Source organism: Schistocerca americana, chromosome 2 (assembly GCF_021461395.2).
Source record: "Schistocerca americana isolate TAMUIC-IGC-003095 chromosome 2, iqSchAmer2.1, whole genome shotgun sequence".
NCBI classification, from domain to species: Eukaryota; Metazoa; Arthropoda; class Insecta; order Orthoptera; family Acrididae; genus Schistocerca; species Schistocerca americana.
The window spans coordinates 242,325,226-242,345,008 of record NC_060120.1 but is presented as its reverse complement, the minus strand read 5'-3'; the positions used below and the strand labels follow the sequence as shown (position 1 = coordinate 242,345,008).

General features: G+C 45.8%; 1 long non-coding RNA gene across 1 annotated transcript in view; it reads right to left on the bottom strand.

Annotated features, from left to right (window-relative positions):
- LOC124596555 overlaps positions 1 to 16,735 on the bottom strand; it is a 111,007-nt gene extending 94,272 nt beyond the window's left edge. Inside the window, exon 1 of the long non-coding RNA XR_006978318.1 lies at positions 16,645 to 16,735. This is a non-coding gene — a long non-coding RNA (uncharacterized LOC124596555). The remainder of the gene's footprint in view (positions 1 to 16,644) is intronic.
- Positions 16,736 to 19,783: the final 3,048 nt, after the last annotated feature.

Here is a 19,783-nt window from a genome sequence, read left to right as displayed (position 1 = left end):
TGTTGGTGTTTATTTTTCGTAGTTGTTAGTCTTTTTGAGTATTAAGATAAACAAAATTCTTTCGCGCAGACATACGTGAAATTGTCTTAAGGTTAACAAAATAGTTTAAATACATACTCTTGTAAGTTTGAACGAAAGTCTTTTACATTAGGTTGGATTACATGAGGACCATTATGCTCAGCGACTGTAAACATGTTATAATCAGGGATGAATACAGCAATCAGTCATTTACAAATCTGTATTTTATTGCAGATCTAGCTAGACTTCAGCTACCGTGGTCAGTGTATTTAGTAGCGAGTCATGTAGATACAGAAAGCTTCAACGTCCACTTCTTGTTAACAACGACTTTAACCTGTCCATCGCTCAGTTCAGTTGTGGGAGCGCGGAAATACGTGCTCTTCCACGAGCTATAGTCACTGTCTGTACAAACTACAATAATACGCCAGTCATTATTAATAGCAGTAGCATGGCTGGTTTTCGTGTGCGTTGTAGAACGTCTACTTCATATTTCGTCGTACAAGTAAAATGGAGACATCACGAAAATTCATTGAAATTAATCTGGAACATAGCCAAACAAAAAATTTCTGTAAGAAATATCGCCGGCCGAGGTGGCCGAGCGGTTCTAGGCGCTACAGCCTGGAACCGCGTGACCGCTACGGTCGCACGTTCGAATCCTGCCTCGGGCATGGATGCGTGTGGTGTCCTTAGGTTAGTTAGGTTTAAGTAGTTCTAAGTTAGATCTAGGGGACTGATGACCTCAGAAGTTCCATAGTGGTCAGAACCATTTGAAATATGAATAATCTTTTGTTGAAGGACGGACACTGTATAAAAGAAGTAAGTGCAGTAGAGCAAAATGATGTGCGCGACTTGAAAATGTTGAAAAGGAATTTTGAATACTTGACGCTCTAATGGAGCAAGAAGTGTAGTTCATGTTTAAAGGATGCTGCGTACAGAAAACGCTCGACTATTTGGAATGCCCACCAGGTAGGATTAAAGGTAGTAATTCGAAGGCACGCTGCTATATTTGTTAACGGGAGGTTTTATCAACACGCGAGTATTTTGAAACTGTGAAGTCCTTGGAGGGTAGACCGTTCTTTTCGCGAAACACTATTGAAGTTGAGAGGACCAAAGCTTGTGAGGGACTGCAGAACCATTCTTCCACCAATGTACTTGTAACCAATATATCGACCGCAAAGACAGAGAAACCAGGGCTCGTACGGAAGCATACACTGATAAGCCAAAAAATTATGATCACTACCCACCGCCAAGTTGGATGCCACCTGGTGGCGTTGAGGGCACGTGATACGTAAGTGGAGCAGACACGGACGGGGATCACCATAGCGAAGACATGGGCTGCAAGTGGGGCAATCCATTGAGATAAGTGACTTTGACAAAGCGCAGACTATTACTACGCAGAGCCTGTGAACGAGTATCTCGAAAACGATGAAGCTGGTAGAATGTTCACGTGCTACTGTCGTGAGCATCTACGGAAAGAAGTAGGACAGTGAAACTTCCACTATGCGCTAAATGGTTGGACGTCCACGACTCTTCACGGAACGTCCGGTTCAGAGGCTTGTCTGCTCTGTAAAGTAGCACAGATAGTGACCAATGGCATCTCTGAAGAAAGAGCACAGTGCTGGCGCACGCACAAGTGTTTCGGAGCACACTGTTCATCGTACATTGTTGAACATGGAGCTGCGCAGCAGACCGTCCCTACGTGTTCACATGTTGACCCAACGACATTGTCAATTATGATTGCAGTGGGCACGGGACCATCGGGATTCGACCGTTGATGAATGGAAACGTGTTGGCTTTCTGGACGTATCACATTTTTGCTACACTAGGTCGATGGCCGTCTCCATAAACGCCGTTATCGAGGTGAACGGCAACTCGGAGCAGTATTATGCTACGGGAGACATTCTCCTGCCCTTGCATGCACTTGTGGTACTAATCAAAGACACGCTGACAGCTGAGAACTACCTGTATCCATTCATGTTTGATGTCTTCCCCGAAGGCGATGTTATCTTTCTGTCTCGGAGCCAGAACCATGCTACAGTGATTTGAGGAGCGTTATAGTGAATTGATGTTGATGTCTCAACGACCAAATGCAAATCCTATAGAACCCATCTGGGTCGCTATCGGGCGTCATCAACCACGTACGCAAATCGGCGGTCCGTTATTTACGCGAATTACATGGCCTCTGCGTAGATATCTAACGCTATATACCTCTAGAAACCCACCAATTAACTGTTGGATCTGTGATACGCAGGATCAGTGATGTATTTCGTTCCAAAGACGGACAAACAATCTATTAATCAGATGGTCATAATGATTTGGTTCACCATTGTACAGACGAACGTTCTCCCCTCTCTCCATTTGTGATTGCAATAGGAAAGGGATTCACTGACAGTAGTAGAAGAGACCCTGCAGCAGATAGTGAATGATCGCTTGGGAGTATACATGTAATTGCAGAACTTGAAAAGGATGTAGTCAGGACTGGATTTGAACGCAGTGACGAACAGCTCACCAGCGAATTTGAAAATAGTTTACTCTACTGATACGACCTTCCTCCATGAACCATGGACCTTGCCGTTGGTGGGGAGGCTTGCGTGCCTCAGCGATACAGATGGCCGTACCGTAGGTGCAACCACAACGGAGGGGTATCTGTTGAGAGGCCAGACAAACATGTGGTTCCTGAAGAGGGGCAGCAGCCTTTTCAGTAGTTGCAGGGGCAACAGTCTGGATGATTGATTGATCTGGCCTTGTAACATTAACCAAAACGGCCTTGCTGTGCTGGTACTGCGAACGGCTGAAAGCAAGGGGAAACTACAGCCGTAATTTTTCCCGAGGACATGCAGCTTTACTGTAGAGAGCTGCATCAAACCAGTCTCAGGACTGAAGACGACAACAACAACAACAGATACGACAACGATACCGACTGATACAGAGGATGAAACTATAGTCTAGAAACTTTGGAGTTTACAAAGTGTACAATAGTGAATAATGCATATTATTAATAAGTAATATGTTTGTTCTTACGATTTGCAAACATATACTATTTCAGCATATATGTTTTGAAACATGTACATTTCAGCTCTCCTCCCTCAGCGATGGTGTGAGTTTTTTGTCAATAAAAACAAGCCCACATTGTCATGTCAGGGAAATCTACACGGGCATCTTTACTGAGCAAGTCGCAGTAAAATTAATGGTAGAATCTACTTGCGATTGTACCACAACGGCGGTAACATGTATACGTCACAGAGAGGGCGTACCGGAAATAGTCGATAACATCTAGGAAACGGAAGTACGAAAAAAAAAGTCATACAGGGAAATTGGGAGTAGGACCCGCGCTTTAAGGGTTCTGTACAAACTTATTATGTATATAGGTAGTTCATCCACAGGTTCTGATGAATGAGTTTGCGAGTATCAAAATGTCTGAGAGAAATACTATACACTACGACCATTAAAATTGCTACACCAAGAAGAAATGCAGATGATAAACGGGTATTCATTGGACAAATATATTATACTAGAACTGACATGTGATTACATTATCACGCAATTTGGGTGCGTAGATCCTGAGAAATCAGTAGTCAGAACAACCACCTCTGCCCGTAATAACGGCCTTGATACGCCTGAGCATTGAGTCAAACAGAGCTTGGATGGCGTGTACAGGTAAAGCTGCCCATGCAGCTTCAACACGAAATCACAGTTCATCAAGAGTAGTGACTGGCATATTGTGACGAGCCAGTTGCTAGGCCACCATTGACCAGACGTTTTCAGTTGGTGAGAGATCTGGAGATGCGCTGAGCAGGGCAGCAGTCGAACATTTTCTGTATCCAGAAAGACCCGTACAGGATCTGCAACATGCGGTCGTGCATTATCCTGCTGAAATATAGGGTTTCGCAGGGATCGAATGAAGGGTATAGCTTCACGGATCGTAACACATCTGAAATGTAACGTCCACTGTTCAAAGTGCTGTAAATGCGAACAAGAGGTGACCGAGACGTGTAACCAATGGCACCCCATACCATCACGCCGGGTGATACGCCAGTATGGCGATGACGAATACACGCCTCCAATGTGCGTTCATCGCGATGTCGCCAAACACGGATGCGACCATCATGATGCTATAAACAGAGCCTGGATTCATCCGAAAAAATGACGTTTTGCCATTTGTGGACCCAGGTTCGACGTCGAGTACACCATCGCAGGCGCTCCTGTCTGTGATGCAGCGTCAAGGGTAACCGCAACCATGGTCTCCGAGCTGATAGTCCATGCAGCTGAAAACGTCGTCGAACGCGTGGTGTCCGTTCTTTCGGACATGTCCGAAACAACAGACACCACTCAGAATCTGCATCCGTTATACATTATATGTAAATTGAAGGTGGATAGGCGAAGAAAAGAGAGGGAAGGCAGAGGATCACTGCTGTCAGCTGCATAGGTTCAAATGGTTCAAATGGCTCTGAGCACTATGGGACTCAACTGCTGTGGTCATCAGTCCCCTAGAACTTAGAACTACTTAAACCTAACTAACCTAAGGACATCACACACATCCATGCCCGAGGCAGGATTCGAACCTGCGACCGTAGCAGTCGCACGGTTCCTGACTGCGCGCCTAGAACCGCGAGACCACCGCGGCCGGCAGCTGCATAGGGAGATACCGATTTTGAATCTCGGTCCGATTCATTTTTCACTCGTCGGCGCTGATTCCGCGTAATGTGTCGATGCTGTTGACAGCTGTGATTCCCTCCCTTTCCTTTCCTTTCTTCATCTCTCCACGTCAAACTTACATACAGTGTGAACTAGCCTTAAGGGTTCACCAATGGTTAGCATACTGGACTCGCATTCGGATGGACGACGGTTCAAATGCGTTTCCGGCCATCCTGGTTTAGGTTCTCCGTGATTCCGTAAATCGCTTCAGGCAAATTCCGGGATGGTCCCTTTGACAGGGAGTTGCCGACTTCCTTCCCCATCCTTCCATGGAACCGATGACACACTGTTTGGTCCCTTCCCCCAAATTAACCAACAAACCTCAAGTGTTCCGCTTTTACTATTTAGTTACAGAACCCTAAAAAGATCATACCAACAAGGGTCAGGAAATGCTTGATTTCTTAGTTTCGAAACTGTCGCGCTTGTGGCTTGTCGAACGGCAGCTGCGAGAGCGCACGGACGGTGGTAGTGAGTCTGCAATACGATAAGAAACCGACAACATTTTACCGAAGCCGGCGTCGGTGCCGCGGTGGAAGCAACTGGCAGTTTCACGGGGTCTCGCCAGGGGCCCTATTCTGCATCGTTCATACCGATCGGTGTAGTAGGTTAGTCTCGGTAGCGACGTCATTTTCGGTTCTTTCTCGAAATATCCTATTCTGTAAGCTTCTGAGACCTGTTACCGAATGGTCCTCCCACTGATTTTACGACAATTGTACCGACAGGTTTTGGATTTCTGTGTAGCCCTGTCGATCGGTGAGCTGTGGTTTATGTACACAAAAATGATGGTTCAAATGGCTCTGAGCACTATGGGACTCAACTGCTGAGGTCATTAGTCCCCTAGAACTTAGAACTAGTTAAACCTAACTAACCTAAGGACATCACAAACATCCATTATGCAGTCTTGGAGTGCCAGCGTTATTCCGAATAACTTTGCAATGTACCTTCGGACACGCATGCATGCGTGTAAGAAGGAACATTGCAGCGTAATTCGGAATAACATAGGCACTGCAATATCGTCTTTATCCCACATGCATGCATGTCCCAAGGAATACTGCATCGAGCTTGGGAATAACACAGGTTCTGCAATATCGTGTTTATCCGCTGACACCGGGCAAGCTACTTTCAAGTGAAATGCCGTCGCCTTTACAGGGGAAAATAGAGGACATAATGGACGTAAGAGTACAGGTCGTAGAGACATGGTTGACGAGCTATGGAAGTTTGGGTGTAGCCCTGAGTAGTGCTCGGATAGCCAAATGGCAGCCGTTGCAGTTGGTGCAGTGGATACCGTTTTGCCAGCACGGTAGCTTAGCGTGTTCGGTCAGAGAGCTGTCTGTTCTCTGTAACAAAGAAACTGAATGAAGGTATAGACGAAGCACTTCAACGGGTGTCATTTGACGTCCGCCACGACCACATGGAAGGAAAAATAACGAACAAAACTGAAAAAAGGACAAAAAAACGGTAAGGTGACCGCTAGGGATAAGCGACAAATCCGTGTTCGAATCCCGGTTCGGCACTAATTTTCGTAGTCATCATTCCATTACACACAGGGGTCCAAAAAAATGTATCCACTGTTTAAAAGTCCATAACCTACAAACTAATTGACGGAGTTGTCTCATTTGTAGTGAAAGTGTAGCTTAAAGTCCAGCTTAAAGATATCACTGTAGGTGTTCGAAATGGTCACCATTAACATCCACACACAAACGATGCCGCCGAACTGCAGAACGTACTACTGACTGCAACGTGTTCAGTTGGATATTTGCACATGAATGTACGATGGATTCTCGAAGTTCATCCAATGTGCGTGGCTTTTGTCGATAAACAACGTCCTTTAGTGTTCCCCACAGGTAAAAGTCCAGAGGAGTTAGGTCTGGGGAACGTGGTGGATACTCCACAGCACCTCTACGGCCTACCCATCTTCCTGGTAGATTTTCGTCGAGATACGCCCTAAGACGATGTTGGTAGCGGGCTGGGGCACCATCTTGTTGAAAGTAAACTCTTCCGTCTCCATACAAGTGTCGGATGGCAGGTAAAATGGATGTCTGAAGCCTCGGAAGGTACACCTCACCGGTAACTGTGCCGTCAAAGAAGAATGGCCCAATCAAGCACCGGTAAGACAACCCACACCACACATTTACTCCTGGCAAATTCACAGCTTTGTCTACATGGACGTTCGGATTTTCGGCGGCCCAGTAGATGCAATTGTGGCGATTTACTGTACCACTGAGTTTCAATTGTGCCTCATCAGACCACACAATCATCTCTGCAAACTCTTCATCGTTGCGCACCATGTCAGTAAACCACTCGCAGTACTCCATTCTACGATCTGGGTCGTCCTCGTTCATTGCGTGTAGCAATCGTCGGATGTAGCACTCCCACTTCGCTGTCTTCAAAATTTGCCGAACACTTGAGAGACTCACTCCAGTTTCACGGGCACACTGTCTCACAGACTTCTGTGGTGAGCGAGTGAATTGTTGTAACACACGACGGGAGTTAGCTGAACTTGTTACTGTTACACGTCGTCCAGATCGTTGTTTGTGTACATCTTTAACACAACCTTCGGCTTCAAATTTGTCTCGAATGCGACGAATCGTTAAACGTGTCGGTGGCTCTGTTTGATACACATTTCGCTATTGCCATTGAACCTCATTAATATTTTCGTACTTAAAATACCACTTCAAAACTGATTTCCTTTCATCGAATGTAATCGTTGCGTCAGCCATGTTTACTCGAGTAACTAGGTGCAACTAAGAACAAAGCACTGACTATCTGGCGACTGTCATCTGACAAAACAAAACAACGTAATGGAACACTTGTGTGGCGATTGCCGGAACTACAAACTATTACACTACCAGAGATGAGACAACTCCATCAATCCATAAATTAGTTTGCCAGTTATGGACTTTTAAACAGTGGATACATTTTTTTGGGCCCCTCGGTACAGCTGCTGGTTGTCCATGTTCGCAACTGCGTATACATTTCACGTTATCCATCATGTTTTGTTTCTTACGTGATTAATAAATTCAGAGCAACTCTATTCTTCTCATTCGTTAGAGCCGGTTTTCCCACTTAAAATATTATTTAATTTAAACTGCTTCATCAACTTCTGTTTTTATTTATATACAGAGTGGGTGTCAGCTCCGTTCTGTTACTGTAAAACCTAAACATTTTTTGCTCTCAGATATCTGTCCTCGCTTGTGGAAGAACACTCAATTGAAAAAACATTGAAGCCTTCACGGAACATTAGCAGTTTGCCAAGAAAACTAAGCACAGCATTAAAATAAAGGTTGAGAAGACACAAAAGCACACCAAAACATAAGTGAGCGCGTCGAAAATAGGTTAAGTTCCGATGTTAGCAGACGGCACCACATTGAAAACTTTCTTTCCTAGAAACCTTGACGTCACGTGACGTGATTTCATGATCCATTGACAGCCTGTGTTAATTCCGGTAATCTGAAATGCTGTGTGGAATGTTTTGATGTGACGTGACGTAACGGCTAGAGTGAATTACACGAACGCGTGGTGTCTGTTCTTTCGGACATGTACGAAACAACAGACACCACTCAGAATCTGCATCCGTTATACATTATATGTAAATTGAAGATGGATAGGAGAAGAAAAGAGAGGGAAGGCAGAGGATCACTGCTCTCAGCTGCATAGGGAGATACCGATTTCGAATCTCGGTCCGACCCACATTTTTCACTCGTCGACGCTGATTCCGCGTAATGTGTCGATGCTGTTGACAGCTGTGATTCCCTCCCTTTTCTTTCCTTTCTTCCTCTCTCCACGTTAAACTTACATATAGTGTGAACTAGCCTTAAGGGTTCACCGAGCGAGGTGGCGCAATGGTTAGCATACTGGAGTCGCATTCGGATGGACGACGGTTCAAATCCGTTTCTGGCCATCCTGGTTTAGGTTCTCCGTGATTCCGTAAATCGCTCCAGGCAAATTCCAGGATGGTCCCTTTGACAGGGCGTTGCCGACTTCCTTCCACATCCTTCCATAATACAATGGGACCGATGACTCACTGTTTGGTCCCTTCCCCCAAATTAACCAACAAACCTCAAGTGTTCCGCTTTTACTATTTAGTTACAGAACCCTAAAAAGATCATACCAACAAGGGTCAGGAAATGCTTGATTTCTTAGTTTCGAAACTGTCGCGCTTGTGGCTTGTCGAACGGCAGCTGCGAGAGCGTGCGTACGGCGGTAGTGAGTCTACAATACGATAAGAAACCGACAACATTTTACCGAAGCCGGCGTCGGTGCCGCGGTGGAAGCAACTGGCAGTTTCGCGGCGTCTCGCCAGGGGCCCTATTCTGCATCGTTCATACCGATCGGTGTAGTAGGTTAGTCTCGGTAGCGACGTCATTTTCGGTTCTTTCTCGAAATATCCTATTCTGTAAGCTTCTGAGACCTGTTACCGAATGGTCCTCCCACCGATTTTACGGCAATTGTTCCGAAAGGTTTTGGATTTCGGTGTGGCCCTGTCGATCGGTGAGCTGTGGTTTATGTACACAAAAATGATGGTTCAAATGGCTCTGAGCACTATGGGACTCAACTGCTGAGGTCATTAGTCCCCTAGAACTTAGAACTAGTTAAACCTAACCAACCTAAGGACATCACAAACATCCATGCCCGAGGCAGGATTCGAACCTGCGACCGTAGCGGTCTTGCGGTTCCAGACTGCAGCGCCTTTAACCGCACGGCCACTTCGGCCGGCTTATGTACACCTATGATTTGTTATTTTAAACATATTTAGCGATTTAGCGTTGGGTTTAGTGTTACTAAAGAATCACCAGAGGACGCATCCGGTTGGAAAGTGAGTTCATAATAGACTATTTTACTTTTTTAGAAATATGGTTAGGTTAGGTTGTTACTGTGAATGATTACATAAAAAAACGTTTTCGGTCAATATTCTCGAAAAATACGTCTTATTTTTTATGCAAATAAGAGTTTAAAGATTATTAAATATCAAGACATCGGCTCTGCTTACGTATATTACATGAGTGTGAACTGACGTTAGTAGTGACTTTCTGTGCTTTTTCCCACAAATGGTTTAGTTAGTAATCATCGAAATGTGTTTACAACTTTCAAGTAACAATAGAAAGCAATTATGTGAAGCCTGACATTGGAAACCTTCCAAACTATCACGCATTTATGACTTACGCAGCACCGTTTGGCAACGAAGTCAGCCTACGTTCCTCTTCGCATTAGTACAAGTATGAGCTTTACTTTGGAGATGTTTGGCGTGGCTAAGTAAGCCGGCACGGTAGCTCAGCGTGTTCGGTCAGAGAGCTGGTTAGCCTCTGTAATAAAAAACTGAGTGGAAGGATCAACCACCGAACCTGAACAGGATTTCTTGCGACGTCCGCAATGACCAAACACAACGATCAATACCGAACAAAATGAAAAAAAAGAAAAAAAAGTGGTTAGTGCGCGCGTATGTGATACGCAAAGACGCGGGTTCGAGCATAGATGGGGTATATATATATTTTTTTTCTCTTCATATATGCAACACGTCCTAAGACAATGTTATTGGTGTAAGTGAAGATTTTTCTGCAACATTTGTTATTACTTATACGTAAGAGCGCACTTCCTCAGTAATGATTCCGTGATTTCTATGTGTTTAAAAATCGAAATATGAAATTGCTGTGAGTGGAACAACCGACAGTGGCCTCTATATTTTTTCTTGTCGGAAATAATTCACCATTTGAAACTTCCTGGCAGATTAAAACTGTGTGCCCGACCGAGACTCGAACTCGGGACCTTTGCCTTTCGCGGGCAAGTGGTAGAGCACTTGCCCGCGAAAGGCAAAGGTCCCGAGTTCGAGTCTCGGTCGGGCACACAGTTTTAATCTGCCAGGAAGTTTCATATCAGCGCACACTCCGCTGCAGAGTGTAAAATCTCATTCTGGAATTCACCATTTTTTCCGAATATGTAGCGGTTTCCGAGTATGCGGTTAGATAGGAATCTAAGAGCACAACTTAAAATACTGTGAATGTAACTAGCAGCCGTCATCTTCATAATCTTGCTTGTCACAAGTATTCATCTGCGATCGAATCCTCAGCAACAGTAGACAGAGATGAAAAATCTCCGCCGTAATATTTTTAGACTGTAGCACCATATACGAAACATTTTCATACATGAAATGCATGTTATGAACTTCGACGAACTGCAGGAGCTCTCGAGAATGCGCTTTTTCAATTTTGTTTTTCAGACCTAAATCGTTGACGTATCATATAGGGAAGTGGGCTACTTAATCATTTGGATCTCTAGGAGCGAGTTATAACAACATTCTGTTTATCTTCTGATGCGTTGAAACTCTCAGAGTCAATTTTTCGGGTGTTTTTATAGAGGTATTAGTACAATGTGGTACTACACACTATCCATAACTCATTTTCCAAAACGTAAAATCCAAAATACGATGTCAAAATCCAAAACACGATGTCAGTGTGAATGAGAATAAGGTGACACAATGCGGCATTTACGACAACATGCATAATACAGATATCAGAATATCTTTTCGGTACTTCGAAGAATAGCGTGCCTGTGCCGTCTGCTAGCCGCTTTGTGTTCGTGGCGCTGTGCGCGCTGCAGTGCGCATGCGCGGATCTGCGGCCGCTTGCTTTTGATTGGCTTGCGCGACGCGAACCGACAACAGCGTTTCGTTTCTCTAGACCCGAACGGTATCGCTTCCGAAATGCATACTGAATAACGCAGGGGCTCTAATTTGAATAATAGACTGTTCGGTGCTCTTGAGTACCGAAACGATCGGCACAATGGCGGAATGATACAGAATACACACCCAGGGGCCGGGCACTACGAGATCGCCGAGGTTGTCCGATCGGCGGGATGGGCCTGGAGGTGCTGAGGAGTGAGGAAGAGTCTGCGGCACCGAGAGGAAGTGGCGACTTCAACTTGAGCCAGCGCCGGAGGCCGCTGCGGGTTGTGACTGACAAGTTGCGGGCCGGTGCCAGGTTGTTGTCTGGCGCACTGCCCACGATTGTTTGGGTGTCGGCAATGCTGGTCCAAGGAGTCGCCGTGGGAGCGGTCAGTTACTGGAGAGACACGAACAGAGCTCGTCTGCTAGCAGTCAAGTCCAAGGGGCCTCACGGAGCTGGTGTGGAGCAGTACCGGGCGGACAGCGGTCAGTACAGTCGGCTGTAAGGTGGGCAGAAACTTGAGGTAGCGGGTGCTGTCTTTTCGGGCCACGCGTACAAACCTCATTGAAGGCTTCAGCAGATTACAAGGAGCGCTGAGTGCGTTTTGGGTTAATGTCGGTATTCCGATGACCATGAATTCAAGTCGAGGTACAGTGTTAGCTACAACTCTGACAAGGTGCGTTAATTACAGCAAGTAGTAATTCACAGTGCTATGGAAATCTGTGAGCGTTCTCTAATGGCTTGTTTGTTCGTTTGTGCGACGTGCTGTAGTGAATGTTACGTCAGTAACCAAGCCTCTTAAGTCCGTATCGCTGCGCGCGTGACTGTACTGATTAAATGAGAATAATCTTCATCATGTTTTGAAATTAAAGTTACTAAGGAATGAAAACCATCTCAGCTATATTTTTACACATTCATTGTGTTATGACTGGTTTCGTTTCCTTAACGTCTTCAGGTTGCCGAGTTGTGCTGAAGTCAAGAAATAAATGGTCTGGCTGTCGCATGTACATTACATACACTACATTAGATACGACAACCAGGATCGAAACTGTTTTATTACAACAGTGGTTCTGTTTTGTAAACAGTGCTTTTGAATTGTGCTAGCGTACTGAAAATTGTTGTCTTATGTGACTGATTTTTTAAATGTGTAACTGGATTACTAATCATATAGATACAGGGTGGCCCAAAAAGGATGGTCACATTTTAAATAACTATAACTCCATCGGTTTTACAAATTAATTTTATTCAATTACGTAACTAAATGCTCCCAGGCACCCAATTACAAGAACTAACCACAAAAAATCATGTACGGAAAATGACTTCCGGAAGATGGTGTCCTTCCTCGGTGATGCATTCCACAAGTCTTTCCTCGAAATTTTCCATCACTTTCACTACTGTTTCTTCTTGAATTGCCATAATTTCCGCACTGATTGCCTCCTTCAGATCAATTAAGTTTCGGGGCTTCTTTACGTAGACTTTTGACTTTAGGTATCCCCAAAGAAAAAAATCACAGGCTGAGAGGTCAGGTGATCTCGCGGGCCAGTGGACATCTCCAAAACGCGAGATGATGTGGTGGGGGAACATGGAGTCATTGGCTGTGTGGGCCGTGGCCCCGTCCTGTTGAAACCAAATTCGATCTCGATTTACATGTAACTCTCGCAGTTTCGGCACCAAAAAGCTACGTAGCATGTTAACGTAACGTTTCGAGTTCACTGTGACTGTAGCGTTGTTCTCCTCAAAAAAATAAGGACCAACAATCCCCAATCTTGAAATTCCACACCAGACTGTTACCTTAGCACTATGAAGAGGCTTTTGGTGCAATTCTCTGGGATTATCTGCTGCCCAATACCTGCAGTTTTGTTTATTGACATAGCCGTCTAAATGGAAATGGGCTTCATCTGACATAAGAAGCACAACATCATTATTAGAGTACAAAATGTCAAGCATTGATTCACAAAATCGTCTTCGCTGCTCAAAATCACGATCATACAGCTTTTGCGTGATCATAATTTTGTATGGGTGAAACTGTAACTCACGGCTTAAAATACGCTGCAAAGAACTACGGCTGAGGCCTAAAGTTTGAGCACGACGCCTAGTGGAACGACGCGGGCTTTGCAGCACTGACGCTCTAACATCATCAATGTTCTGTGGAGTAACTGCCGTACGTGTACGCCCTGTAGATTTACCACTTTTGACAGACCCTGTTGTCCGGAATGCAGTCACCCAACGTGATATGGATCTGCGATCTGGAATGGGTCCATCACGCGCTACACCAAAACGTCGAAACAATCGTTGCACAGTAATAAACGATTCATCATTTTTGAAAAACTGTTCCACAGCAAAAACACGATGCTCGACCGTCCACTGCGCCATCTCGTGGCAAACTGGGTGTAATGGCCGACTTGCAGACGGCCGGCAGTGGTCCCCCCTCCTCACCTTTCAATGGTACTACGCAGTTCAAATCCGACCATCCTTTTTGGGCCACCCAGTATAAGCGTGTGTAGATGGGTAGTGATGTTAGCAGTTGATGTCTTGGCGGTTGGGTGTAATTAGTAGTAATACAGTAAGAAGCAGTTAGTGGCCACATTACTGTTTTTTGGAGGGGGGGACAGCCTTCGTTCTCTTCTTACTGGTTCCATTGGCAGCACGTTCTCTTCCCCGATGAGTGTGGCGTTAGTCTACAACCAGACAATCGTCGGAGACTTGTTTAGAAGCAACCCGGCCACGCTGAACGCTTTCTACAACTCCAGCGAGGATCGATAGCTCATCTCAGGTTTAGTTTAAACTATCCACACGGCATAACTCCGGATACAGAAGTCACACGAGATTAAGTCATCTGAGATTGGACGTCTACAAATTAGTTCTACTCTATCTCTCCTTTGGCTGGACTGTTCCGTACAAGGGTGGCGCCAACGTACATCTCACTTAACGACTGCAGAAATAGAGAAATCAAGGCTCGTACGGAAGCATACAAACAGTCGTGTTTTCCTCGCTCCCTTTGCGAGTGAAACAGAAAAACGACTGAAAATTAATGGTAAAAGATACCGTCCGCCAGGCACCGTGTGGTGGCATGTGGAGTGTATACACACATCAAGAAAAGTTTTGCATCACCCCGGTTCCCAGAACTCCTGAAGATAGGTGTTGACTGTGGATATTGTATCACAGGCATAGTCTCTTTGACTGTTCAGAGATGTCACTGAACCCGCCCAAAGATGTAAACAACCATGCATGAGCAGCGCCTATTAGACGGAGGGGCTCCGACAGCCGATCAGTTCCAGTCATTCCACCAGGAAGGAGGTACACGGCTCGTGTTGTCTGTAGTTCAACCATGCCTAGAGGGTCAATATCGCGGTTTGATCGCGTTCGCATTGTTACTTTGTGCCAGGATGGGCTCTCAACAAGAGAAGTGTGCAGGGATGTGAACCAAAGAGATGTTGTTCCGACATGGAGGAGATACACAGAAACTGTTGATGACATGCTTCGCTCGGGCCACCCAAGGGCTACTACTGCAGTGGATGACAGCTACCTACGGATTAATGCTCCGAGGAACCCTGACAGCAACGCCACCATATTGAATAATACTTTTCGTGCAGCCACAGGACGTCGTGTTACGATTCGAACTGATCTCAATACACTGCATGATGCACAACATCACTCCCGACGTCCATGGCGAGGTCCATTTTTGCAACGCGACACCATGCAGCCCAGGATTGGAATCACGTTCTCTTCACCGATGAGTGTCGCATATGCCTTAAACCAGACAATTGTCGGAGACGTGTTTAGAAGCAACCGGGCCACGCTGAACGCCGGCCGTGGTGGCCGAGCGGTTCTAGGCGCTTCAGTCTGGAACCGCGTGACCGCTGCGGTCGCAGGTTCGAATCCTGCCTCGGGCATGAATGTGTGTGATGTCCTTAGGTTAGTTAGGTTTAAGTAGTTCTAAGTTCTAGGGGACTGATGACCTCAGATGTTAAGTCCCATAGTGCTCATTGCCATTTGAACCATTTGAACCACGCTGAACGCCTTAGACACACTGTCCAGCGAGTGCAGCAAGGTGGAGGTTCCCGGCTGTTTTCGGGTAGCATTATGTGGGGCCAACGTCCGCCGCTGGTGGTCACGGAAGGCGCCATAACGGCTGTACGATACGTGAATGACAACCTCCAGCCGGCCGGAGTGGCCGAGCGGTTCTAGACGCTTCAGTCTGGAACCGCGCAACCGATACGGTCGCAGGTTCGAATCCTGTCTCGGCCATGGATGGGTTAAGTAGTTCTAAGTTCTAGGGGACTGATGACCTCAGATGTTAAGTCCCATAGTGCTCAGAGCCATTTGAACCATTTTGCCATCCTCCACCCGATAGTGCAACCATATCGGCAGCACTTTGGCGAGACATTCGTCTTCATGGACGACAATTTGCGCCCCCATCGTGCACATCTTGTGAATGACTTCTTTCAGGATAACGACATCGCTCAACTAGAGTGGTCAGCATGTTCTCCAGACATGAACCCTATCGAACATGCCAGGGATAGATTGAAAACTGCTGTTTATGGACGACGTGACCCACCGACCACTCTGAGGGATCAGCGCCGAATCGCCTTTGAGGAGTGGGACAATCTGGACCAACAGTGCCTTGACGAACTTGTGGACACAAATACAGGCATGCATCACTGCAAGAGGACATGCTACTGGGTATTAGAGATACCGGTGTGTACAGCAATCTGGACCCCCACCTCTGAAAGTCTCGCTGTTTGGTGGTGCAACATGGAATGTGCGGTCTTCATGAGCAATAAAAAGGACGGAAATGATGTTTATGTTGATCTGGATTCCAATTTTCTGTACAGTTTCTGGAACTCTCGGAACCAAGATGATATAAAACTTTTTTTGATATGTGTATATAGATGTCGATGTAGAACTGGAAAAGTTGTATTCCAAAACGGACTTGAACGGCGTGCACGTCCCCCGATATGCGCAAACCGGAACAGTTCCCCGCATATGTTAGTCCACCTGGTACAATAACTCATGAACGTTCAATAAGATTGAAAAGCACTTGTGTTTCTTGAGTAGATACAGTAGCTATGAACGACTGCATCAAATCAAGGGTTCATACTGACATAAACATTTTTATATGAGAAACTCTATCCAAGCGTTCTTCTCACTTTTAAAGAAACATCCTTTGTGTAACGACGTTTACCAAAAGGATAAATCATTACACACAAAAGTTGTATATTCTCTCTTCGTTTCGGACAAAAGAGAAGAAAGAATCGGCAAAGTTTCTTACCTGCCAGAATAATGTAATCCTTCGATGCTGGAAATATTATTTTGGTTTCTCCCTGCGACGATGTCAAAACGTCCAGCCACCTGCAAACAAAATTAGAAAAAATGCAGTTGTGAATGGAGTAAGTACACTCCTGGAAATTGAAATAAGAACACCGTGAATTCATTGTCCCAGGAAGGGGAAACTTTATTGACACATTCCTGGGGTCAGATACATCACATGATCACACTGACAGAACCACAGGCACATAGACACAGGCAACAGAGCATGCACAATGTCGGCACTAGTACAGTGTATATCCACCTTTCGCAGCAATGCAGGCTGCTATTCTCCCATGGAGACGATCGTAGAGATGCTGGATGTAGTCCTGTGGAACGGCTTGCCATGCCATTTCCACCTGGCGCCTCAGTTGGACCAGCGTTCGTGCTGGACGTGCAGACCGCGTGAGACGACGCTTCATCCAGTCCCAAACATGCTCAATGGGGGACAGATCCGGAGATCTTGCTGGCCAGGGTAGTTGACTTACACCTTCTAGAGCACGTTGGGTGGCACGGGATACATGCGGACGTGCATTGTCCTGTTGGAACAGCAAGTTCCCTTGCCGGTCTAGGAATGGTAGAACGATGGGTTCGATGACGGTTTGGATGTACCGTGCACTATTCAGTGTCCCCTCGACGATCACCAGTGGTGTACGGCCAGTGTAGGAGATCGCTCCCCACACCATGATGCCGGGTGTTGGCCCTGTGTGCCTCGGTCGTATGCAGTCCTGATTGTGGCGCTCACCTGCACGGCGCCAAACACGCATACGACCATCATTGGCACCAAGGCAGAAGCGACTCTCATCGCTGAAGACGACACGTCTCCATTCGTCCCTCCATTCACGCCTGTCGCGACACCACTGGAGGCGGGCTGCACGATGTTGGGGCGTGAGCGGAAGACGGCCTAACGGTGTGCGGGACCGTAGCCCAGCTTCATGGAGACGGTTGCGAATGGTCCTCGCCGATACCCCAGGAGCAACAGTGTCCCTAATTTACTGGGAAGTGGCGGTGCGGTCCCCTACGGCACTGCGTAGGATCCTACGGTCTTGGCGTGCATCCGTGCGTCGCTGCGGTCCGGTCCCAGGTCGACGGGCACGTGCACCTTCCGCCGACCACTGGCGACAACATCGATGTACTGTGGAGACCTCACGCCCCACGTGTTGAGCAATTCGGCGGTACGTCCACCCGGCCTCCCGCATGCCCACTATACGCCCTCGCTCAAAGTCCGCCAACTGCACATACGGTTCACGTCCACGCTGTCGCGGCATGCTACAAGTGTTAAAGACTGCGATGGAGCTCCGTATGCCACGGCAAACTGGCTGACACTGACGGCGGCGGTGCACAAATGCTGCGCAGCTAGCGCCATTCGACGGCCAACACCGCGGTTCCTGGTGTGTCCGCTGTGCCGTGCGTGTGATCATTGCTTGTACAGCCCTCTCGCAGTGTCCGGAGCAAGTATGGTGGGTCTGACACACCGGTGTCAATGTGTTCTTTTTTCCATTTCCAGGAGTGTATAAAAAGAAGGTATATTAATAGTCATAAAAGCAACTGAATATTACTCATAAATTAGGAGAGATATCAAAACGGATACAAGAAGCCAAAAATGTTATAAGAATGAAATTACAATTTCTGTGGTGGATTACTGGTTTACATTGACTATATTTTGCATTGTCAAGGCAGCAGGTGTACTAAACAGTAGAGGTATATAGTGCGAAGAGAAACGGTGTGGTAAGTCGGAGCAGGGCAGGGGATTTGGACCAAAATTTTCCAAACTACCATCTCTTGAAAATGCACATCTGTGGAGCTAGGGTCTTAAATTGATAGCCAATAAGCGAAGAGCGCACTGAAGTTTATCCGGTTACCAATCTGTCTAGTAATGCGGTTTTATCAAACTAAACTGTAGCTGCGTTACGTTGTGGTCGTTATGCTCAACTGTACTTCTTGCGCAGTTGATTTATAGCCTAGCTTTAGCCAGTAAACATTACTGAAAATTCACCTCTGACGTTACCGGTCATGGATAAAATTTATTTTGCCTGGCTCTGACCAGTTGAAACTAACGTTCTTAACCATAATAGGTATTAGCTGGGGCAATTTAGTTTAAACGCACAAATATCCGCTTGCTCGGCACTGCTAGTATGTCGTATTATCGCCGTAGCTGCACAAGGGTGCGTTTCTGACCCATGGTTTTTTTAAAATTTTATCAATGCGACATCCATTACTCTTCTCTGTCCTTATTATAAAGTCGTTTTTCTCAGCACTGTATCTGAGCTCTCACAGATGCCTATGTTAGTTTTGCACTGAGTGTGTATGCAAGCTTTATTTCTTTATTGTCTCTGGACATTATCCGTTTAGCCAGCATCTAGAACGCAACGATCGTAATCGATGAACTTTAGAAACTACATTATACAATAAGTACCACTTCTACGCAGACTTGCAACCACACATTACCATACAGATCATGTTCTTAAAAATACTTACATCCAAGTGCAAGAATTTCAACATTATACCATTATGTGTCCAGCTGTTACAATGTTGAAAATGTGTGGTCAGAAGGGCAAATGAACTGAGGTGACATTTCTGTAATCATCTGTAAAGGCAAATCCCTTAGATACCTCGCGTGGTGAGGTCCTTTATCTCTTCCCATCTCGTGCTAATCTTTCAATTTCTGCATATTAATTACACATAACATTTTCTGTAATGTACTCTACATGTTGTAATATTTGCCCGACCCTATAATTTTCTTGCCTACTTTTCATTCCAGCATCAGGTTACCTATACCTGTATGTCTTAACTGGTGCCCCATCAACCTGTTCCTTCATTTGATAGTGGTTCGAACGACGTATTGCCTCTTTAACTGTTTAAAGAAAATCCTTATTTTTTATGATTTTTCCTGTTTTTGGAAGTAACAGTCATGTAGACACATCTAAATGACTACACTTGTGTCATTCGGCTGTTCATTCATTTCTTTTAGGACAGCTCTTTGGACAGTGATTTGGATAATAACGAATCACTAAAAAAAGAATGGCTATAGAGCGAGAATTTCAATAGTGTTCACAAGGAAATAAAACAACAGTCTAATGACAATACGTGCTCATTTAGTTTAT